Here is a 25811-nt window from a genome sequence, read left to right as displayed (position 1 = left end):
GTAGTCCTTGGAGTGGTCCCCACAGGTGGGTATTGTATTCATCATCCATCCTCTGGGTTACTATTGTGGGTGGCCAGTGATGTGCACTGCTTCCCATGTATGTGATCTATATTCCATAATATGGACAGTGTCTGGGTTGTGCACATATCCCACACACATGTTCTTTGACATGTGGAAGTGTACTTGAGGTCTCTGGGGCATGTTGTGTGTACAGACTGTTATCTTCTGATGTAGCATTCCTGACCTTATTTGGGGAGACCTGGCTATGGAACTGAGGTTGTGCTTGCACCTACATTGACAGCATGATACAGGTATTCAGTGGAGTTAGTGGCATCTGTCCATACAGGGCATGTGTATAAGGCATGGTGTTCCCTTTGTGGGTCACATTTGCAGACTCTACAGTTGTTGCAGGCTTCCAGTGGGGAACATAGCAAAAGGACCACTGTAAGCATTTATTTGCCTACTGTAGGAATGGAACAGGGTGCCATGTCCTTTTACTTGCTGGATAACACACACTCAGTCAGGAGATGTTACACATCACAGTACTTTCTGATGTCAGTGGCACTGTGTGGTCAACAGGCATGTAGTCCACTGGAATCACACCATGGTTACTATCTGTGAGGCAATATGCAGGGAACTACCAATATAGTGGTTGTTGCCTAGCCAAGTGTGTTTGTATATGAGACATGGATGGAGAGTATTCTCTGAGTAATGCAAGGGTTGCCTATATCTTTCACCGATCCATAATGTCACATGTAGGGCTATGGATTTTCTACACCAGCCTCTCTGGTGTTTGACATCTGTTGTCCTTGTAAGTTGGACATTGTGACATAGAATAGGTCCTCAATATAATAATTTAGCAAAATCCACCCCACAATGCATCCTGTTATTACACAATCACAGCAACCTCCACACAGGATACTGATGACAGACACATGCGCACACTTGCCAATACTGAGATTCAACCCCCTACCTGGCTATGTATTGCTACTACAGTGTACTGCATTTATCGTATGTGCCACAGAGCTAATGGGATGGCTGTTGTCCCAAGGTACTACCAAGGTGAGGAACATCACCACCCCTTGTAAATACTGGCATTGGGTGATGTAGTGGGTGAGAGATCCTAAAAATAATTTTACCCTAATCACACGTTTACATTTGCCAGTGATGAGGTTCAAACCTCTATCTAACAATCTTTACGGATCATTATGTTACACATTTACTCCATGCACCACTGACCTGACATGGTTTATGATTGGCAAAAGGTACTTGTAAGGTGGATGATATCTGCAGGACTGCTAAAGTCAGGCTCTGAGATGTGTACTGATTGTAAATGGGGCCAAAATCTTTGAGGTACACACATACATATGCACACACACAAACACTTGCCACGGATGAGATTCAAACCCATACCTGTGCAGTTACTACTACTACATTGTTCTGCATTCATGGCACATGCCATGGAGCTTATAGGACTGGCCCTTGTCCAAAGGGGTATTTTTATTTATTTATTTATTGACATTTGTTAACCGGGTTTGTCCATCTGGGCTTGTGGCCCATTTTCAGTGGAGACCCGAGGAGAAAAGCTCCAGTAATACATTTAAAAACAAGTACAATTTTAAACAATGTTGATATAATAGCAGTTATAGAAAAATGATTCACATATGTTGGGATACATGCATAAAGTTAAAGTTGCATTAAAAAGAAGCTAAGTAACAATTTTACATTGATATAGTTCAATAGGTCAACAATGAACATTTTTTGTTTGTATAAAATTGTGCAAATGAATAGTAGACACATTGGAGAGAGAGGTGTAATGAGGTACTGAGTATGGTCCTTTTGAGGGTACATAAAGGGAAGGAAGACTAGGTAGGGTTATGGCAAGGGCAGGTTCTGGAATTGAGAAAATAAGCTTTTAGTTCATTTTTAAAGTGTGAGGTGTGGGAGATTAAACGTAAGTCAAGGGGAAGTTTGTTCCAGGCATGGGCAAGAGAGTGTTTGTAGAGTAGTTTGCCTACTGACCTTTTTGGGTGGTAGATATCAAGTAATTCTTGGTTAGAAGTACGGAGTGTCTAGGATGGGATGTAGATGGAGACTAAGGAAGATAGAGATGAACAGAATGAGGGTTTATAAAGAATAGAGTGTAGCATATGGAATCGATAAGATAGCAGAAATTGGGGAAGTTCAAGCCATTGAAGAGAGTTTAAAGATTTCAAGGTGACTGACATCAGCAGGCTTTCTAAAGTAGGGCAATGGGAGGTATAGTGATTGTGAATCACCTCAAAATCATTAATATCTACACACACAGAGTTTAACGGTTGCCATGTTTGGGATTAGAACTCCTGCCTAACTAGTATGTGACACTGCAGCATTACGCAGTTATCCCATGCACCATGGAGCTTATAAGGCTTGCCCCCATCCAAAGGGGTATTTCAAGGTGACTGACATCAGTAGGCTTGCTAAAGTAGGGCAATGGGAGGTGTAGTGACTGTGAATGGCCTCAAGATCATTAATTTCTACACACACTCACAGAGTTTCACAGTTGCCATGTCTGGGATTAAAACTCTTACCTAACTAGTATGTTACACTATAGCATTACACAGTTATTGCATGCACCACAGAGCTTATAGAGTTAGCCCTTATCCAAAGGGGTATTTCAAGGTGACTGACATCAGCAGGCTTGCTAAAGTAAGGCAATGGGAGGTGTAGTGACTGTGAATGGCCTCAAAATCATTAATCTCTACACACACAGTTTCACAGTTGCCATGTCTGGGATTAAAACTCATATCTAACTAGTATGTTACACTACAGAATTACACAGTTATTGCACGTGACATGGAGATTATGGGACTGATAATTGGCCAGATGGTTATTTCAAGGTGACTGACAGCATGAGTGCTAACATGGGCTATGGGAAGTGCAGTGTGTGTGAATGAACCATAAATCATTCCTCTGGAAACACGCACACAACACTCTGTCACACAACTTTACATTTGACAGGACTGGGTATACAAATGTTAGATGAATACTGATTTGTACTATCATGTTACACAATTATCACAAGCACCACAGACACTATAAGGTTGAGAGCTACCAAAAGCAAATGTCTACAGTGAATGACATTGGCACATCATGTGATATTGGCAAATTGGATGTGTGGTTGGTGGGACAGGCCTCATGATGGCAATCTCGTTGTCACTGTCTGCCTCTCTCTTCCCAACATCTCTGTGTATGTATGTTTGAACTATTATAGTGTGTTGGCCTTGGATATGTGTGACTATTCCTATCCAATGTGTGTGCAAAGCATGAATGGCGTGCAATGTGGTGTGTGTGCACAGACATCTGCGACTGACAGATATGTATAGTCCACTGTTGTTGTCAGACATGAGCTTCATTTCTCTAAGTGTAGGAGCATGCGCAGTATGACCTTCTGTATTGAGTGTGTAAATCCATTCCAGGTAGGTTTTAGTCCAGTACAGGATTTTGTGTTGTATACCTACAGCTAGCAACCTGTTTCTGCAGGATATCTGTAGATAAGTTCACAACAGGGCATCACAATGGGAAAAAGATAGTGGGATACTGTATCTATTGCTGTCTGTGCTGCTTGTGTTACATAGTTGGTGTTAGCAGAGATATTCAGACATGTACTGTTTTACACTGCGATGTATTATGTCATCACCTACCGACAGATATACTTATTTGCTCACAGTTATTTCCTGGGAAATACAAGATGAATGAAGCTGTGTCCAGTATTGTGGTCTGCAGCCTACATATTCTTGCACACTCATGCCATTCTGGAGGGGTAGCTGCAGACACTTGCTGATGGATCTGTGTAAATGTTCCAGCACCTTGGTAATGTGGTGGCTGAGGATCCTCTGCTTGTACATCTATCGACATAACAAAATGGCCATATGCTGCTGTGGCTATACCTCTCAGCTGTACAAATTCACCCAGGTTACCCAGAGGCAGGGCTCATATATCTGGTCAGTTCCCCTTCACATTGTGGTTTACGAGTGGGTTTGTAGCCAGCCATTACTGGGTTTGCAGGCAGGGGCAGTATGGGCACAAGTCAGAGTTTCAGACTTCACACACTCCATGGCATCCATGCTTCTAAACCCCCACTCTGTTATTCTATCCTCTTTCTAGCATTATGCAAGTGATATCTGTGAAGTATCCCTATAGTTGTCCCTTCATCCCAGCGTTATTTAGGGGTTGGTCCACAGTTCATGCAGTAGGACATGGTGGGCATGCTAGTGGGACTGGTTGACATGGCCTTGCATTTGTATTCTGTGGACTGTGTTATGTTGTTAGTTGGGACCCCATGAGATATACATTGGCAGTACAGGTGAGGCACAGGCATTTGACAGAGGACTGTAGGGCATTTTGTAGTGATGCAGGTCATCTGTGGTAGGCCAGTGCATTCTGTCACTCCTACAGTCCCAGGCTGTGAGCCACTGGATTTCCCTGGGGTGACAGGGTAAGTGTGCAAGGTGGTAATGGCAATAGTTCCTGTCCATATTAGTCCATCGGTCTGGATGCTGGCAGGGTGCTTCTTACAGCTAGAGACACACCTGCATAGAACACCTCTTCGGCATGCTGCATTCTGTGGGTATTCCCATACAGAAGTAGGAGTCATACTGTCCTCATTCCCAACAGTAGGGATATGACTGTGATAAAACTGTGGATGATGGCGGGATGAGATGAGTGCATGTGTGATATGGAGGCTTCTTGCAGCTGACTCATAGATATACCTGGGACATTCCCCTTATGTTGCCTTGTGCGGGGATATAGGCAGTCACTCATTACTTCATAACTCTGCCTTTTGTGGTCTGCCAGTGATTGGCCAGACTACATCAGTATTCCATACTACACAGACAACTAATGTGCTGCTAATCTGTATGTACAATTCCAAAGTTGTGTGCAGTTGACAGTTACATTTTATGTACTCTGTCTAGGGCACTTCTACCTTTGTACTGTGTGTATGTTTGGGCCAACATTCATGACATGTCCATCTTTCAGATGGTGACAGATATTAACATCTGAACAATGAGTATAAATGACTGCTGAATTGGGTCTTGCTGGGATGCATTGTGGTTGACACTGCAGTTGTCAGAACATGGCCCTGTCATCGACAGTACTGGCCATAGACCACCAGGATACAACTCTCCATGCCTAAATGCTGACCACTTCCACACAATGTACAACATACAACAACCTAACAAATATAGCCCTGCATATTGTACACATGCAACAATCTATCCAGTAAATTGGGCCTGCTCAGGTAATCTGTGCTTCACTGTTATTAATCCCGGGTTCCTATCAGTTCATTGAAACTTCAGCAGTTCGAACACCATATTTTCGAAAACTGAGTATCGCGAAGCCGCGGAACACCAAATTCTTTCCCAGGGAAAGAATTCTGTGGGCCGTTTCTGTGGGTTTGCGATTTTCAGCACTGTGGTAGAAAGTTATGGGTTGGGTTCAGGTAAGTGTGCGATTGTGCACATGTTAGGGTTAGGACGCAGGTTATGTGAGTTAGGGTTAGGGTGCGGGTGAGATGGGTGTACGATAGTGACAGACATTAGGCTTAGGGTGGGATAGGTGAGTTAGGGTTAGGGCACGGGTCAGGTGAGTGTGCGATAGTGACGGACCTTAGGGTTAGGGTTTGGGTTAAGGTAACTGGATAGATAGTAGTGTATGTACAGTTTAGTGTAGAGTTAGATGCAGGATTTTAAGTGTATGTGTGTGGACTGCTGTATTTTGGTGTGCTTGTGTTGTGTGTGTATTTCTTGGAACAGCAATTTTTTTCCCTGTGAAAAAAATCGCTGTTCTAAGCCTTCGATGGTGTTGCACTTCAAGGTTAGAAGTTTGAACATATGGTGTTCGAACTTCTGCCTTTTCATCGAAGTGATATAGACCCATTAATCCCACTTGTACATGTTACTGCATTTCTACATAGGATTGTGTGGAGGGGGGGCACACCTGACAACTGTAAACATTATGACTGTACTGGTATTTCAGGTGCTCTGTTGGCTTCCATTTCATTTTGTATTCTGACCTATCATGCAGGCTAGAGGCATATTAGTAGAGTACAGATCTTAGGTTTTATTGACCTACATTTCAGTTTCAGACTTCATACCCTGCAGTACTAACATACAACTGCCTGACCTGTTGTAGTCTGTCTGTGTAGGTCTGGAGGGGGGCTGTTACCCATTGCCATTACTTGGAGGCCATAGTATAGCCTTTCTTTATAGTCATCTACACCTGTCCTGCTCACTGAGGCTGTTGTTGGGTATGTGAACATCACTGACATGCATGTGTGTGTCCAATGGACACACATTTGGGCCACCACATGTACTGCAGTGAGATTTGTCACCTTGTATAGTACTGCATACTTTGTTGACACCAGTATCTGTTATGGATGTCATGCTGCCCATATAGGTGTCTGCTATCTGCTGCCATCCCGTTCAGCCACCTGATTCCCTTGCATGCTCCCATCCATACAATAGCTAGAACTAGCAAAACATATTACTCCATTCAGCAATTGATAGGAAGAGTGAGTTACTTGTGGCTGTGTCAGTATTGAGGTATGGTGCTGGATGCATAAAGTACACTCCCTATACATGGTAAAGCACAGGTAGTGCCATGTTAGGCATCCCTTTTACTGTATGTGCAAGTCAGAGAGAGGTGTCATTCCCTGAGTTCATACCATGTCAGTGTATGTGCTATGCATTGCCTCTTTGCTAAAGCCTGGGCATACTGGGCATGGCTCCTTCTGCCTACATGGGCAGGCTCAGGTTGTTCCTCCTTCGAATCACTCTGTGCCTGTGCTGGCCTTGGCAGTAGTGGGGGGCTGTGTGGCCCTGCCCCGTGCTGTTCCTGCTGCAGCTGTTTCTACAGGATCATATTGTGTAGCATGGCACATACAATGAAAATTTGTGTGCATGTAGCTGGAGAGTATTGCAAGGCTCCACTGGATATGTCCAGGCACCGGAACCATGACTTGAGCATCCCAAACACATGCTCTATTATCATTCTTGTTTGTGTGTGTGGCTCATTATGGAGTTCTTGTTCGTGTGTGTGTGTATTTCTGATGGGTGTCATCAGCCACAACTCCAGTGAGTAACCAGCATCCCTCACTAGGTGACCATATGGGATGTCCCCACTGGCAAATCTCTGGTACAGCTGTGTCATATGCCAGATGTGGGAGTCGTGATAGCTTCCAGGGCTGCCAGCCCACACATTCATTATAATGCCCTGGACATTGCACACAACCTGGCAGTTGATGGAGGAGAAGCCCTTGTGGTTTATGTAGACCCTATCCTGCTCACCAGGTGGTGCTTTGATGTGTATGTGCGTGCAGTCTATAGCAACCACTATCTCAGGATATTCTACTATTTGGTGGAAGAGACACATATTACTGGTCAATGCCTCATGGGTGTTGAGGAAATATATGTACTCACTGGCATGTGCTGACATGGCATCCAGGAACTGGTAGATTACCCTGGATGCTGATGCCTGTGAGATCCCTATGATATCCCCAGATGGCCTTTGGAAGGTAACTGTGGCTAGTATTCTTAAGCCTACACATACCTTGGTATTCACTGGGATGGGTTCCCCTCTTTTAGTTCTGTATGTGGGCGTGGCTGGCACAGCTGAACAATTTCCTGTAGGATGTCCCTGTCCACCTTATAGAGCTCCACTATCTCCAGCTCATGTAGCCCCTGGTAGATTATACTGGATCTGTACATTCTTCTCCTTCTCCTCACTGTGTGTTGGTCATCAGCATTCTCATCCTCACCACCCTCAGCCTCTTCCACATATTGATGTAAGAGAGCGGCAGCAGCCCATATAATTTTGTTGGTTTTGTCAGGTAAAATTTCCCCGTCTGTGTACACTGGTGGTGTAGAGTTTGTGGGAAAAACAAGAGTGAAAGGTGTTTGCATAGTTTATAGTATTAATATTAGAGGCTGCTGCCTGTGTAATTGGCTGACTCTGATACATTTCACCTGCCAGCTATGCTAGTTCTCCTTGATTGCCTTCCTACTGCTGTTTTTCCTTCCCATTGCCTTCCCGTTTAAGCCCCAAGGTGTGCCGCGCATACCCAGCACTCAGATGTGAACAGAGCTGCTATTTCCTGTTTTTTTTTTTTTGTTTAAAACCTGGTGTGTGATGCGCACACCCATTTAGGCAATGTAAACCCTGCTAGGCAGCCTCAGAAACACCCTCCCTTAATTAGCTGTGCTTAGCTAAGGGCAAACATGGGCCACAGAGCTCCAATAAGCTTACAGCATGCATGACACTCCCCCTTATGAAGTTATCTACCTCTTAGGCTTATACCATGGTGTTGCTACAGTTACACGGTTGGGTGCAAGCTAACACTGAGGGGAAATCTGTGATTCAGTATCAGTCCCCTCATTTGCATAAAACGGACTGCTAATGCATGGTTATAAGACTAACACTCAGCCTCCCTCCTTAGCAACCACTATTCCATGGTATTATTGTCTTCTGCATGCCACTGAATATTATGGCAGAATGCTGATTTTAGTTTCAAAGTTTATTTCCAACTTTTTTTTAAATTTTCGGACCAATCCCGTTTGCGCAGTGCTGCCCTATGCGTAAAAGGCTATAATCTGCCAAAAAAAATAAAGTTAGTTTTTATAATTTTGCAACTATTTACCATGCCAATGGCATGCCTACTACATTGAATACATGTTTTCTTTGGAGCTGTCATGCCTCCATTTTATAATTTGCAGAAATGTATTTGGTTAGTAGCCGAAAACATTTCTGCAGGTTACACTATTCCTGCACAGATGCCTGCCTGCTTCTTGGATCGCTAATTCACCTCATTTGCATGGTTTTCACCTACAAATGAGATAATTAGCATACAGGAGCTGTGTCCGTGCAGAAATAGTGTAGTGCACATCCCAGGAGCTCATTCCTGGATTGCTCGTCGGCCATATTGCGTGCAGCAGCTCTTGCACTTTTCCTGCACACCGTGCAGAATTTGCTGAATCCTGGTGTGTGTGTGTATATATATATATGTGTGTGTGTGTGTGTGTGTGTGTGTGTGTGTGTGTGTGTGTGTGTGTGTGTGTGTGTGTGTGTGTATACATATATACATACATATATATGTATGCATATATGTCATTTATATTTGTTAGCTGAACAAGGCACATGATTCTTTATTTTATAAGTAATGCAGACTGATAAAATGATTAGACACTGAAGATGCTTTTTGAGCTACTGAGATGTGTTTTGAGTAAAACTGGTTAACCTTTTTTCCTGGTTGCATTCAAATAAAGAAATTTAGTAGATTACTGGAATGCTGGCTGGTTTAGTTTTTTTCTGTGTTTCACAGCCATGCACCTAATTAATTCAGAAGCATGTAAACTATATTGTTTTTGACAAGTTGTACATTAGACATCACAGGACCTCCAGGTGTTTGGGGCAGACAAAGCACAGTGATTATCACTTGCACAGAGAGAATGGCAGGTGATTGCAATAGTATAACATGGGATAGGGTCATGGGAAGTAAATATAATAGCCACATACTTTGCAAGGTTGTGAAGAGTCAGATATAACATTCTTCAGTTGTGGAGTTAAACTGCCACTGTGTGACCAATGCTGGTGTCCACTGTATTGGCTAGCACTGTTGAGGTTCAGTGCAGTCCATGGCATGGGAACAGAATCACAGGACCATGCATATGGACCCTCCCGGGGTGTTCCTTTTGTTGATTCTGATAAGCACCACTACTCATGATGTGGATGACCTTCATAAGTGGAGGAGGCAGACTGTGTGCCCACAGGTAACAGGGAAAGTGCAGAGCCATGTATGTGCAGCCTGGACTTCCTGACAAATATTTGACTCGTGATCACCTCACAGAACAGATAAACCTCCTGAATGTGAACAGCATTTAGGTATAAATATTCAAGGAAAAAATAATTTTTACAGAAGCAACCCCTTCCCTGCATCCCCAGTGTAGGGGGATGCACCTCCAGACACACACACACACACACACACACACACACACACACACACACACACACACACACACACACACACACACAGACACACACACACAGACACACACACACACACACACACACACACACACACACACACACACACACACACACACACACTTATTTATACCATTTCCATGGTTACACTATCATGAGGAATGACAAAATCCTTAGCAATTTTTCCTATTGGTGAAAAATCTACAAATCTCACACTAGAAATACCCAAAATAAGTTTCAGACATTTATGTTTCAGCAACAGTCTGTCTCACTGCTGCTTGATGAGGCATCCTCCATGCTGAGCCAGAGGAGTGCCATTGTACATGACCTGGACAGTGTCCTCCACTGTGAAGGAAGGCTATGTGCTCATTGGTGTCAGTGATATTGTCTCAATGACAGTCTCTGTGGTTTGACCTGGGACAGAGTGTGGCTGACCTCCTCGCATCCAGACCCTTACGTGACTTTAGGTTGCATGTCCTGTTAAGGCAGACTTGACTGCTGAAGTGAGACTCTTGGAGGCACCTATGGAGGAAACATTTGTCACCAGCATTGTGTACTTCCTTTCTCTATATTCCTTGCCATTGTGTAGTTGATGGAAACCATATTGGAAGGCATGGAGAACATTGAATATCTCTGCAGTGTTGTTGGTAGCAGATGCTTGTGCCTGGATTACTGACCTGCACATCCTGCAGTTAATGCCAAGTGTTGTAACCATATCAGGAACAGTCTTGGAGTGACAGAAATGCTGTACCTCTCCCCCTGCGTCTATCCCCTATAGTGAGTATGAGCACCTCAGAAATGGTGCACATTTCAGATGATGTCTGAGTTTGGGACACAGCTTTAGACTCTGTGGAGTTCCCATGTACAAGATGTCTGACATGCAGTGGTGAAGCTGTATGGTCAACCTGTATGTCTTCTTAGTCCTCTGTAGTGATGAATGTGAGTGACCCCTTTCTCTGCAGTGTTGCATACAGTGCTATTGTGTTATCAGGCTGTAACTCTTGCATTATGCCATCATTGTTAGCCATAGGTTCCATGCTGATGTCAACCATTTATTGCCCTGTTGTGCTGGAACCTCTACTAGTGGAACTTGTGAAAGCATGAACACACATACAGTAACACCAATGTCAGCCTGCACATATATGACATTGCCCATGACAGCTGCAGCATATGTTGAAAGACTTACCTTGTCATGCAGGATGTTGTAGATGCATACCAGAGGTATCTGGCATGTGGGCCTTGGTCAGTCCTTTCCTTCAAACACGCCATGTCTTATGCTGTATCTAACACGTGGGCCTTGGTCGGTCCTTTCTTTCAAACATACTGTTGCTTATGCAGTGTCTAGTATGGGTGTTGGTTAGTCCTTTCCTTCAAACACGCCATGGCTTATGCTATACTGTACTGTAACATAATGAATATTACTAACCGGATGCTTCCCACATTGACATATGGGTGGTTGTTGACAGCCCAGCTCTCACATTAAAGCCACCCAGTTCAGTTTGGTAGTTAACACTGAGGATTAATGCCCAGCTAATGGGCTATTAATGAGCTGCTTCCTGTCATCTTTGATAAAGTTTTTGATTCCTTTCACCTCAATTTGCTACCATGTGACTCAGTAAGTCACTTAACCAGACTATGTTCTCAGGTCACCCATAAAAAGGGGCACTTGTGTCCAGTGGGTTTGCCTTGTCATCCCCCCAGGGTGTCAAGGATTTCTTCCCCATCTAGCATGTGAGACAAGAAACTCATCAGTCTCATTAATCTGCTTCAGTGTTGGTGGCTCCAAACCTGTATTGGGCCAGTCTGCTGAAACATCCTGTGTCTTTTCCACTTTATGAAGTATCAGTAATCTTTCAATGAATCTGTTACTTAGACCTGGTTTTGCCAGCCACAGCATTCGCATCCTGCACTAGTCTTTTACAGATCTAATCTCAATAATGCTTATCTGTAGTACCTTTGCCCAGGAAATACATGCCATGTGTACAGTGGGCCTGCAGTAGCACTTAAGTCTCCTTGGAAGTGAAAAGTTTGAGGCATTACCTATATATGTAAACCTGTAGATGAGGCATTTCCTACATGTGCATGAGTAACCAAGGCCTCAAAGAACTTTCCCTGACATGAAACAAAACCTTAATTTACTGACATGGATCACATGCTGGAAAACATTTAGATTTCAGTTATTACTGCAGCAAAAAATATTAGAGGATTATTTATAGTTATTGACTTAGAGAAATGTATATTGCACTCTTCCATTTCATACAGATTTTGGAGACATGACTGATGCTTGCCCTATGTCATTATTAAAGATCTCTACTGTGTGAATTACTTTGCTTAACTTACATTGCACATGGTAGAAATAAAACACTTTCTAGCCTTATTTTTATAAAGGTAGACAGTAACACACAAGACTAGATAGTTCTAACTTCAACATACTTCCTCCACTTTGGAATAGCTTCACTTTAAACCTAAATAGTTTCTACTTCTTACTCATGTGCAATATCCTTGATGATTGTATGATGACAGGAAGTTTAAACATGATAGCATGTAAGCTTTTCAATGTCAAACACACTGTCACTGTGTGAACAAATGTATAAGCCTATAAATGTGCTTGAAGGCAAACAGTATGATCTTGTATGTCTGCAAAGATTGATATAAATTGCACGTAGAGCACCAGTGAATAATAAGTTATTCTCTTCTACCTCACTAGCTTTCAGTGGTACATAAAGTAGTTGTCTGTCTATCCATCTATCTGTCTCTCTGGTAATAAACCATGTTGTGACAATGTGAGGTATTGCCAGCTATGCCAGGAGAAGTGGGGCAGTGGATGTGTAACATATATCACCACATCTCACTGGAATTTAGCAAAGAATTATATGTTATTTGAATGCCAACTGATTTGTACAGATGCGTGTGTTGAAAATGGATTTGTAAAGTTGTTTGTGTTACAAATGTACCAATAGTGGGTCCTGACTGTACTGTAACTGAATTAAATATATATATATATATATATATATATATGCATATATATATATATATGTTAACAGAGAATACTGGAAGAGAAGAGGTTAAGCTCAGCTCCAGCAAACTTTGGAAAATAGTAAGAAATTAAATTACTGGGCCTAGGCCATAAAGATGCTATCTCACAGTTTTGAATGAAACCAGAGACAAAATGTCTGCAAGAAGCATGGCTTGTTAGTCTCTGTTGGGAGAACAGAAGAGTTAAAATTATTTTATGACTTCCAGAAACTGCACCAGATCTCAACAAAGCTCTTGTGTGTATTATTGACACATAGGTGCTAAATATTAGCAATTTCTAGCAATGGGGGTTGCATGGGAACCAGAAGTCAGATGACCAGATGTATGTGATGTCATTCTGTACAGAAATAATGTTTTAATATTAGGCAAGACAGAAGTCTCAGGGCAGTCTGTTTCTTGGAAATTGACATAGAAGGATCTCTCACCTACTTCATCTTGCCTTTCTCTATTAAGTAAGTAGGAGCAATAATTCTATAGATCAGTCAGGAAAGTATAGTTAGAATAGTTAAGTATTGTTTTACTGTAACTGTGTGAATCTTTCCAGCTGTGCTAGTTTTAATATTTCCTGTGATTGAAACTCTGCTGTTTACTGTAAATAGATATTTTGTATTTTCATGTTTTTTTTATTTATTATTAAATACATTTACAATTTTCATTATGGCTGGTCCTTTAGAGAATATTTTAACTTCTGAGCACACTTATGTCTATTGGTGACACTGTGGCCACTCTTAAAGCCTGGCTGTTTGGTCAACATTATCATCTGTATTAATATTAATTTCACTCAATATAATTGGTTACCCTTCCAAAAATGCTTTGTAGTATCTGGTGTCACTGATAACTACCTTATAGTCTGGGCAGAAGGGGACACAGTGGGTAAATCTGTGCCAGCCTTTCCCAGGTGTGTGTGTGTGAAAATCATATCTCACAGTGTTTGTGTGTGTCAACTACTTGGAGCAGGGACATGTAGCCCTGGTTTCATGCAGAGGGTGCTGGACAACTTGTCTTGGACACTTAGCTGAGGACTTAATCTATAGTTGTGCTAGTAGGGGGCCTTATTGTAGCCCTGGAGGGAGACAGATATAAAGAAATCCTGACCTTGGGTTGACTTTGATCCCTGTCTGTTCTTAAGGGAAACTGTGCTTGATGCAAAGACGTCTGCATCTGGAAATACTGAGTGTATCCATTGTATTCCAAGTGAGCATCCCTCTCCAGTGTCAGTGGTGAGGATTCAGGCTCCTTGATTACTGACCCAAAGTGGGTGACGTCACACACACATTATCATGGTTATTACTGTCAAGGTCTGCTAACAAATCCATCCATTGTTTCCTCTGGAAGTGACAATTAACAAATTTGCTGCTAAATATTTACAGCCTTGGCCAGCTTCATTGGCTTAGAAACATACTGCCCTGACTAGAAACCAGGTGATTTGTGTTAGATTAGCAGCTTGGTTGCTGGCTAGATTTGGAATAGAGGGAGTAAATATGCCTATCCTCAAGGGAGAGTGGGCAGAATAGGGTTGTCATATACTGCAGTCCTTCAGTGGAGGGGTGGTAACACTTAAATGAGATACTGGGGGTGTGTGCTCAGCAGTTCAGGTGTAAACAAATGGTTAGTAGAATTCCCCATCCTGTCTTCAGGAAAGATCATATAAAGCTTCAGAATTATAAAGGCTCTAAGTTCTGGCACTCACAAGAAGAACTGACTGAATCAAGCAAAATATACAATTCCAGAAGGAGGTTTTGATAAGAGTTCTTGGACAAAATTTATGTCCATTGGTGGAGCAATGATTTATGTGGAAATTTCAAGTGTAATACTACTGTAAGAAAAAATCACTTTAGGTCTAGAATCTAAGTGATTGTGCAAAAGAAGACAAGACTGAACAATGAATTGCAATATATAAGTATGCCAGACTCTTAGAAAACAAATGAAATACATGGATTTGTGATACTTGACAGTTGTACTTTGAGAAGTATTAAGCAACATCTGTTACTCCATTGAAAAAAAATCCCTACTATTTAAGAAAAAACAGATCTCATTGTAGAAGACCTCCTGGTCTCTTTGGAATGTACTGATTGCCTGCAATGACAAGAATTGTATTAGGAATTAAAACTTCCATGACCATGGGTCAATATATTTGTAAGTATACCTTTCCTGACAGAAAGCTGAAGGAATTGGATCACAATTTCCTTGGGAGAGGGAATCACAGCTGTCTGGGTCGAAATAATACAGTGAGGATTATTCAGGTATTTCTTTAGTATTGCAAAGATAATGTGAGCATAAAGCATTGGAAGAAACTTAGAACACATTTTTTCTCCATACATTCTTGTTAGAGCTGTGTGACCTATAGTAAATAACATGAGTAACTGAGTATTTTGTAGGGATACAAACAAGTCTCCATTCTGCTGTTTCTGACTGAATGTGATGTCTAAGGAAACCTGCAGATGGAGCTCAAAGTACAGAGGAACTGCTTGACAGCTCTGGGAGCTCTGTGAGGGGAACAACATTCAAATATTGCTGTTTATTATAGCATACATTTTATGTTTCCATGTTCTAAAGCTCTGCTGAACTTTCTAGAACATTCTTGATACCTTTGCTGTAATTCTGTCTTTTTACACATTGCTTTATACTCATGTTTCACTGTATTCTTTAAGCAACAACCCACAAATGGCTATGGCTATATCAGGATTTACCCACAGCTGGCATGGTTTGATCATGAGGATGAAGCCTGAGTGATTAAACAAAGCCAGTTGTAGGTAAATCCTGATATACCCACACACATGAGTAGGTTATTGCTGTTATACAATGACATTATTTAAGAAAGAAATTGCTTACCTTTCTTAAATAATGTCTTTGTGTAATGGCACTCTAGTGTACCTTCCTGTTATTTTCCATTCTTTCATGCTTTCTGATGTACTGCACATGCATATGGGAGTTAGGTTCTCATGCTTGCACTACAGTGCTGTTGTATTATGTTATGGACTTGTACAATGCCTTCCTGGTTTGTAGGGGATGATCCGCCTGTTGATTCATTATTTAATGACTTCAACCCCACTGACTTGCACAAAAACTTTTTTTTATGTAGAAAAGAGTAAAATGTTGAGGCAAAAATCTGGACATTCTACAAAGATCCAGACAGTTGAGAGGTATGAGACTCTGCAGAGATTCAAGGAGGGACAGCACAGATATAGAAGGAAAATCAAGTACATTTCTGTTTCCTTATGTTTGAGAATGTATCTGGTTTTGCTTCTGTTTTGCACTCTCCCTCCATGGCATATTACAACAGAAAAGTCTGGCTGCTGAATGGTACTTTAGTGGGCAGATTTTTTTTCTTTTGGGATAGGCTTGATTTACAAAGGGCAGGCTGGCTGGGCTATCCAATCAGCATGCTCATTTTTGAATAACATTAACCTGTCATTGTCCAGTTTGTTCTATTCATCATTCTGTTTGTCTAATAGAAAAATAGCATTTCTTTATGATCTACACATAAATTTTCATGTCTACCTTCACGTTTAATTACACTTTATTGCTGAACATGTTTTATATATTTGTACATATCCTTTTTTGTCGTAAACTAAGTCAAGACTGCTTTAAAGTAAGACCACTGATGCAAATTTATGTTTTCTCAATATACTTCCATTTACAATTAAGACAACTGCATAATTAGATTATCTCTCTGAAATTTCAAAGACTGCATTAAAATTATAACATATAATTCAATGACCAAATGGTGACTTTGTATTGCATGAGTCTTGGCTGAAGAACTAGCCCACAACCTAGCTAAAAAAAACAATAAACAACTACATCAAGTCTTCATTATGTATTTCTAATACTTCCAAATATATCCTACAGTGCTCTCTTCCTACTAATTGTCTACTTTCCTAAAAGTATACTTTTACTACACAATGAAAACAAAATTGAGTATGAAAGATTTTACTTGCTGCATCATACTTTTTTCTTGCAAATATATATTTAGTCCTCCTGTTGATATTTCCTCTTACAAATGCGTTTCTATTTCATAGCTTGGCAAGCATGCTTTTCAGCAGTACTTCTTGTCTCATGTGGCAGTATTAAAGTGGTGTTACAAGCAAAATGACAATATTATTTGTTTACATGATATCCATAGATGAATATTACAGGATTCAGGCTGGACATTTTCTAGAGAGGGAGAACGGTATAGTTAATTTAGGATGTTCATCATTTGATCATTGCTTCAGTGACCTTATCAATATGTGTTGCATCCTGCGTATGATGTGATATAACAGCTGGCCAACTTGCAAAGTTTAAGGGCATCTTCCATGTACCCAGACTATTGATAGCTCAAGCAAGCAGTGGAAAAAGCAATCTAGGTGTCAAGCCCTTCAGATCTTTCCTGCTGCCGAAGAACACTCCTCCTACAGGCTTACGAGGATTGACGGTTGGTTAGTGGTTTTCCATTGCTTGGCAGATAAGTTCTCTTTGTGAGAATAAAACTTCTGCAACTTATTTTATGATGAACACAATAACTTTTACAGGGAAATTGTTTGCTTTATGGTAGGATTTTATTTTTTCTTGGATTCTCGTGCCAATTTTAATCATTTGGTAGACTGCAGCTACAGTTTTTTCTTAGTGTAAAACTACATAAATTTAACCCCCCTCTAACTTTTGTGAGAAAACCTTTACAAGATTGTGTTTAAGGGGTGGGTGTGCTTGTCACAATATTTTTGTGGTGAAAACACTACTTTTTTGATTCTTACCATTCACCGATTATTATGCTCAGTTCTAGCCAGACTTTAGGTTTAATTAGTGGCTTTACCATGGAATAACTTACTGGATCCTTGTTTTTTTTCCTTCCTTAAACCACAAAAAGAAGAAATTTTTAAGATAACATTTGCCCCTTCAGCAGGCTACTAATTTGCTTTAGCCACAGATCGGGAACAAAGCTGTTCAACCACTTTCCTTCTTTCTTGTTTTCCTCTGGTGTAATCCCTTGAGCCACTGTGGCTAGGGGTGTGGTGGTGGTGTGGGGGGTGGTGTTAAACATGTCCTCTGCAGGTACTGGAGTATCCTTAACAGGCATGGGAGAACCACTTCTGTTGGTCCTGGAGGAAGGACCAGTAATGCTTCTCTGCCTAACCAGACTGGTATACATGTTCTCTGGGATGCTGCTGCTGACAGGAGTCTGTCTACTTCTATGTAGAGTCTGTTTAAAGAAGCTCTCGTCTTTGTCACTGTAGACATGAATGAATTATTGGGCTTAGCTCAGGGCCTAGTACAGGTTCTTAACCCTTCTTATGGAGTTTCTGGTAAAAGAAAAAGGAATCCTTCATTTTCTGAAGATTCCTGAAAATGAACGAGCATTCTTTCAACTATAAACTCCTCATCCAAAACACAAACGCACAAAAGTCACGAATAGCACCACAACAAGGTCAAACACACCAGCAGTACTATAAAAAATCTTCTTTGATGACAATTGAGGTTAACCTCATTAACCTTGTTAACCTCAATTGAACCTCAATTGTCATTAAAGAAGATTTTTATAGTACTGCTGGTGTGTTTGACCTTGTTGTGGTGCTATTCGTGACTTTTGTGCGTTCATGTTTTGGATGAGGAGTTTATTTTCTGAAGATTCCCACTGTGATAAATCGGGAAATAATTGTGAGTTAGCAACTTTTATCTCCTCAGGTAAATGATTCATATTCTAAAAATAGAATTTTTTCTGATCATCCCTTGCGAGCATTTTCTTTTTATGAAACCATATCTAGGATAAACCAAATGTTTCATGATTTATTACAAATGAAATTTCCTCAACCTACTCCTGTTCCACCTCCTCTTCCATTTTAGGAGTCTGTTTTTATTACAGCCGGTAATATGCCTGACACCCAGTCTGCAGCCCCTAAAAAGGAAGATACATTGTACATAGCTCATCAGTCTTACAAGTTTTTATTTTCTAATCCCAGATCTGACTGTGCAGTGATTTTCTTGGAACATCCATCTGCAGCTATACATTTGGTAGAGGGTAATTACTCTCCCTCTGATAAGGATAGGAAAGCCTTTGACATAGTGGGGAAAAAAGTATATACCTCTGCTACACTTATGTTTGAATTCTTAATTTTCAGGCTTACACGTTAAAGTTTCTTCTTAGTTCTTTTCAGAATATAAGGAACATTATAGCCAATTTTCCTTCTTTTGAGGGAAAATGTTTTCCGAATACACTGAATGCTTTTGTGCCTTAGGTAGCCAAACATTCTTTGTAATGTGCTTATGACTCAACTGATGCCTTTTCCAAAGTGTCTGTTACTGGATCTTTTATGAGGTGGTTTGCATGGTTCGTTCTCAGAATTTACTTGACAATCCTAACCCTAAAATTTTGAATTCTCCATTTGAGAGACAGATTGTTTCGGACCATCTGGTGCTGAGGTTCTGAAAAAGTGTGTTGAGAGAGGGGAAATTTGTTCAGGTGGTGACTCATATCTTTCAGCATTCCATCTCTAAGTTAGTTATTTTCTAACCCAGGATTTTCTTATAAGATGCAAAACAGGCACAGTCCTCCAACTTCTGGCAAGTAGATGTTCAAAATACAATGGCAAAGATTCACCAAAAAAAGGGGGGGGGGGCTCCCAGAAACCAGAACAGTCTAGCAGATCTAAATGACTATTTACAAATTGTAGCCCTCCTTTCTACTGTGGTAAGCCTTTAATTCATTACAGCCAAGTGCACCTCCAGGTGTTTCTCCAGTTAACTCAAACTGCGCCTCTAGGCATCAAATATTGCTTGTTCATATTTGCAATATTACTTCCAACACCATAGTACATACAAGGATTCAGAATATTTTATTTTGAAGTATACATGATGGCAAACACAATTGTATTGATATTTGACCTCGTCAATCAGCATTTGTTAGAACTGTAAGTTGATAACTTCATTTTTTAGAGGCTCAATCACACCCACTGGAGGTTAAATGTACGCACTCAAAAGAGCTGTACTGGAGGGAATGAGTTAAATACCCACAAAAATCTACCTCTCCATTTCTCTCTTCGGAAACATATAGTATCAGATAAATGGATTCTGAGGGTAATGCATCTGGGGTATAGAGAGCAGTGGGAGTCCCTACCTCCTTTACAGGGGATTTTTCCTCATTTACCAGATCAAACTCCCTTTTCCCCTCCTGTCATTTAGCATCAGATGACTCAGGGGATCAATGATCCTATTCCCATTTCTATGTCAGGGAAAAGCTTTTACTCATGAATGCTTCTGGTACCAAAGAAAGTGGTCTAATGGAGACCAGCCCTATATATTGTCTTTCTCAGCCAGTTTGTGAAAGTCCTAAAATTAAAAACACTACCCCTTTACAACCTATTACAACCTCTTTCCCCTTTCACTTTATTAGTAACACTAGATGTCGTTGATACTTGGCATCAGATTCCAAATATTTTAAAGCTTTTTTGTGTCTGTATTACACTATCAGTTCTTTGCATTACCCTTTGAGATATCCACTGCTCCAAGGGTATTCACAAAATGTTTAACTCCAGTGACAACTTATTACAGATTGCAAGGAATTCACATTATTGTGTATTTTGATAATTTGTTTACCTTTGCAGAGTATTTTCAAAGTGTCAGGAATCACTCACTTGGGTGAGAAATCTCACTCATAGTCTGGGTGGCCAGGAGAACATTCTGAAGTTTTGTTTTACTCCTTCCCATAGGATTGTTATTCTGGGGTGAATCCTAGATGCCTCAGTTCAAAGAACTTTTCTTCCATAGGAAAAAGTAAATCTAGATCTATTCCTGAAATTTTCCACTCAGTCCAGGTCTTCAGCTAGGGAATTTCTCAGGATACTTAGATTCCTGGCTTCTGTAGTTTTCATGATTCCTATGGCTGGACTCAACATGAGGATGATTCAATGGTACCTAAAATCTGTATGGCTCCAACACCAACAACCCATGATATTTCAGATTCCAGTTTTTGGATTTGTGAAAAGGGAACTGTTTTGGTGGAAAGACCAGTTTTATCTGAATCCAGGTCTCTCATCCTCCCTTCCAACTCCAACACAGTCTGTCACAACAGATGTATTGTATTTGTCTTGCTGAGTTGTGTTTATGGAGGTAAAAGTGCAATGTCTTTGAAACAAGAAAGATAGACCAAAACACATAAACATACAAGAGATATTGGTAGTTATAAATGTAGTCAACTATCTGAATTGTCTGTGGTCCCCAGGGCTGCTAAAAGCGATTACAGACAACACCACAGTGACGTAGTGCTTAGATAGATCATACCGTCTGTGCAGGTTAGCCATGGTTGCCTGGGATGTTGCAATTCAACACAATTTCACTCTACAGGAGTCTTACATTATGTCAGAGCTAAACATTGTAGCAGACAAATTGAGCGGGACCGGGATAGATCCTCATGAATGGAACTTGAATCTGGGGGGGAGGGTCTTCCACAATTTGATCCAGCTATGGGGAACATGTCAGGGAGATCTTTTTGCCTCCATTCACACAAATCAGCTTGCAAAATTCTGCTTTAGGACTGTTTGCAAGCAGTCCAGGAAAACATTTTTTATTTTTCATTCCCTTGGATGGGACGGTTCCTCTATGCATTTCTACCCTTTCCACTAATATCCAGGATTATCCCAAAGATTCAGAAGGACTGTCCAAAGATAATTGTGATAACTTCCATCTGGCACAAGCAACAGTGGTTCTTCCTTCTTTTGGAAAAAGCCAAGAGTAATTACTACAAGATTCCCCAAAGACTGGACCTACTTCCACAAGACAGGAGTTGTTTGATAGACCTAAACTTGAAAAAAAAAATCAACTAATTACCTGGATAGTACAATCTTAATATGTCTTAGGCACTTATTTTCTGAGGATATGCAGCAGGTATTAAAGGAGGCAAAGAAACCTGCTACTAGAAAATCACACTAGTAAATGGAAAAGATTTTCTAGTTGGTACCTAAATAAAAAACATATCCCTTTTGAGAATAGTATTTTTTTTTTCTACAATATTTGTGTGAGTTATTATTTTTAGCCCTTTATTACTCCTCTATCAAGGTTTATTTATTAGCCATTTAAGTAGGTCTGGTTATGGATCCCCCTCTGTCAAGATATTCCTACATCAAAATGATTTGAAATGGGTTCTGCAGTCCTGTTCACTTAGAAAACAGGTGGCTCCTCCTTGGAATCTTAATTTTGTTTTGTTAAAATTAACACTTGCTCCATTTGAACCATTTTATCAGACTGATTTGAGGGTTTTTAACATGGAAAGCTGTTGATTACTCTGACTTCTGCCAAGAAGGGTGTCTGAGTTGTAAGATCTCATGGTGGTCTTGTTTTCCATGAAGACAGGATTTCTTTGAGAACTATTCCCTCATATATGCCTAATATGTTATCTAATTTTACTCTTAACCAAGTAATCCATCTTCCTGTCCAGCACCTAAAGATGATGGAGAGAAGATTCTTCATACTCTGGATGCCCACAGACAGCTCAGGTACTTTCTTGGCAGAACAAAAACCTTCAGAAATTTTAATCAGTTATTCATTTCTTATGTAGGTAAGAAAAAGGACAACCTGTGTCAAAGCAGACTATTTCCAAATGATTGTCCCATCATATGTCTTTTTGTTATTTCCACTATAATAAGTTAATTCCAGACAGTACTAAGGCATGTTCTCCTAGGACCTTGGTTTCATCAGTGGCTTTTTGGAAAGGGATGGTCTCTAAACATATTTTAGAGGCAGTAAATTGGTCTTTGGTACATACTTTTACAAAGCACTACAAACTAAATTTCTTTTCCAGGTCTAAATCAAGCTTTGCTAGGGCCATTCTCCAGGGGCTCCTAGGGTCTCATCCTTTGGCTTTCCAGACCTCTTAAGTTATGATATTGTACCCATATAGCTATGGCTACTGCAGCAATGATCAAATGTTGAACACAGTACAGCTGTGTAAGTAAAATTACCACAACTGTAGATATCCGAATCATCACTGCTGCAGTAGCTGCCCTCTCCCTCCATCCACTCCATTCCCTTATTTTTTTATATATTTTACATGTACCAGGGTGAAGACTTGGATTTCATATGCCTAGCACTGACCTCTTTCAGAGGTCTAGCCCACTTATTTCAGTTGACATGAAAGCTCTGAAGAGCCTAGTGCCGGACAGCTAATTTTCTCAACTGCTAGCCTGAGCTTTCAGTGATCTGGGTGTGTGGAATGTGCCCTGAATTATTTGGAAACTGGCAGTTTATTATATCCTATGCAGAGTATAACCCATACAGCTAAGGTGATAGTGCATCTATTGTTATGGTAAATTTATTTGCACAACTGTACTTTCTACTATGGACCACTGAACTGTAAAACTGCATGCACCACAAATGCAGAAATGTAATGCCTGAAACACAGAAAGGTGAAAAATTAATGTAAATGTTTTTTTTTCAGGGTTGCAAGTCCTGCATGCAATGCCAGTATGTGGGACTTGTTCCTCAAATTATCTGTATCTTATATATACCAGCTCCACAGCTGTACCAACTTGAAGAATGGAGAAATTTTCCAAAATAAGGGAATCGCTTTTGGTACACATTTTTGCACCGGCAATGATTTCCTATGAAAAGCACCCCAGCACTACCAGGTTATACCTCATACCATGCTTTTCGGTCCCAAAACTTGGACCGAACCACAAAAGGAGGGGGAGTATCGATATTCATCAAAGATACCCACACCTCCAGGTTGGTGGCAAAGCACGAAGCATCAGAGACTATCCATGTGCAACTAACAGTGGGTAAAACTGCCTTCCAGTTTATAGCCTGCTACAGACCACCCTCCCAAACCCAGGAATCCCACTCGGCCTTCCTGAGAACACTGGAAAATATGAAAGTCTCTCCAAACACCATTATATTGGGCGACTTCATCTACGCAAACATAGACTGGGAGCATTACTCTAGCTCCAACACCCTAGCCCAAAGGTTCCTAGAATTTATAAACTCAAATGCTATGGAACAACTTGTTACCACTCCCACAAGAGGGGAAAACATACTGGACCTGATCATCACCAACATGGGGACTCTATGCTCCAGACCAGAAGTGTATCCCTCACTGGTAAGATCAGACCATTAACTAATCTCACTGGATATTCACATCCCGACCCCACCCCCTGCCCAGAAAACCACAGTGAAAAACTTCTCTAAAGCAAATTTCACACTCCTCAAAACAGAGGTGGAATCCTTCAAAGCCCCGGCCTGTGGAAAATACCAGACCACAGAATCCTTTATAAACGCATTCTATGAACACCTTCAGGAATGCATGGATCATGCGATCCCAAATAAAACCAAGACCCAATCCACCAAAAGCAGACGTCCTGTCTGGTGGACCTGAGCCATAAACAAACTATACAATAGAAGGAGGAAGCTACTAAATGATAGAGCAAAATCCCAAAAAGGGAAGGCATCACTGATCAGTATTAGCAAAAAACTACGGGCACACATAAAATTGTCTAAAGCCAACTTCGAGAGAAAAATTGCACAGGACACTAAGGATAATCACAAGGCTTTCTTTAGTTATGTTAGGAACCTGGGTGGTAATTCCCAGATATGCTCAAATTAGTCAAAATGACAAAAATACACTGAACCCATAGACATTGCCAACATCCTAGCTGACAGGTTCAGCGCAAACTTCCCCCTCCCCACCAAAGGGCAAATATCTATCCCAGCAGAGTGCTGCCCCCCTGACATCTCAGATACTCAGGTAAGAGCCGCCCTCTCCAAAGCAAAAAACACAGCATCAATGGGACCAGATGGTGTCCTGGGCTGCGTCCTACATGAACTCCAAGAAGAGCTAAACCCAAACATAAAACTACTGTTCAATCTCAGCCTTACTACAGGATATGTGCCCAAAGAGTGGCGTACAGCAACAGTGGTCCCTCTCCATAAAGGTGGTGCCTCAACGGATCCAGGAAACTATCGCCCCATAAGCCTGACTAGCTTGGTCTGCAAAGCTATGGAAAGGATCATCATGGACCTCATAAATAAAGATATTGGGGACCTACAAACACTGGATCCTACCCAGTTCGGCTTTGTTAAGGGCAGATCCTGCCTCTTAAACCTGGTTGATTTCTTTGAAACAGTCACTAAGGCTATTGACGAGGGGAAGGTGGTCCACACAGCCTACCTGGACCTCACAAAAGCCTTCGATACAATACCCCACTCGGGCATTATAGATAAGCTCACCAGCTTAAATATAAACCCCTATGTCACTAGATGGATTGCAAACTGGCTCAAGGACAGAACCCACATGGTTAGAATTGCTGGAGCCATGTCAGACTCCAAACCAGTTACAAGTGGTGTCTCACAAGGCTTAGTCCTGGGACCTCCCTTGTTCGGTATATATTTCTCGGAGGTACAGGCCAACACAGAAGGACTGTGGCTGACCAAGTTCGCAGATGACTGCAAACTGGGCCATAATCGACTCTCCAGTCAACACAAGCATCCTCCAAAAGGGCCTCATAGAAACAGACAACTGGTGCCAGAGCCATGACCTCAAGCTAAATGCCAAAAAGTGTATAGTCATCCCCTTTGGCAAAAACAAGTGCCCAAATTACCACATAGGTGGTAATCCATTAAGTACAGAAGAAGTAATTAGGGACCTGGGGACCCAAGTTGATAGCAATCTCTCATTTGACAACCACGTGGCCAAAGTGGTTAGAAAAACATTTTATATAGCCCACCTAATCATGAAGGGATTCACATCTAGATCAGGGGACATCATCGTGCCTCTTTACTCATCCCTCATCAGG

The sequence above is a fragment of the Protopterus annectens genome, chromosome 13.part0 (assembly GCF_019279795.1).
Source record: "Protopterus annectens isolate FY-2018-M chromosome 13.part0, PAN1.0, whole genome shotgun sequence".
In the NCBI taxonomy this organism is placed as follows: domain Eukaryota; kingdom Metazoa; phylum Chordata; order Ceratodontiformes; family Protopteridae; genus Protopterus; species Protopterus annectens.
The sequence above is the reverse complement of the archived record's forward strand: the minus strand, read 5'-3'. Positions refer to the sequence as shown.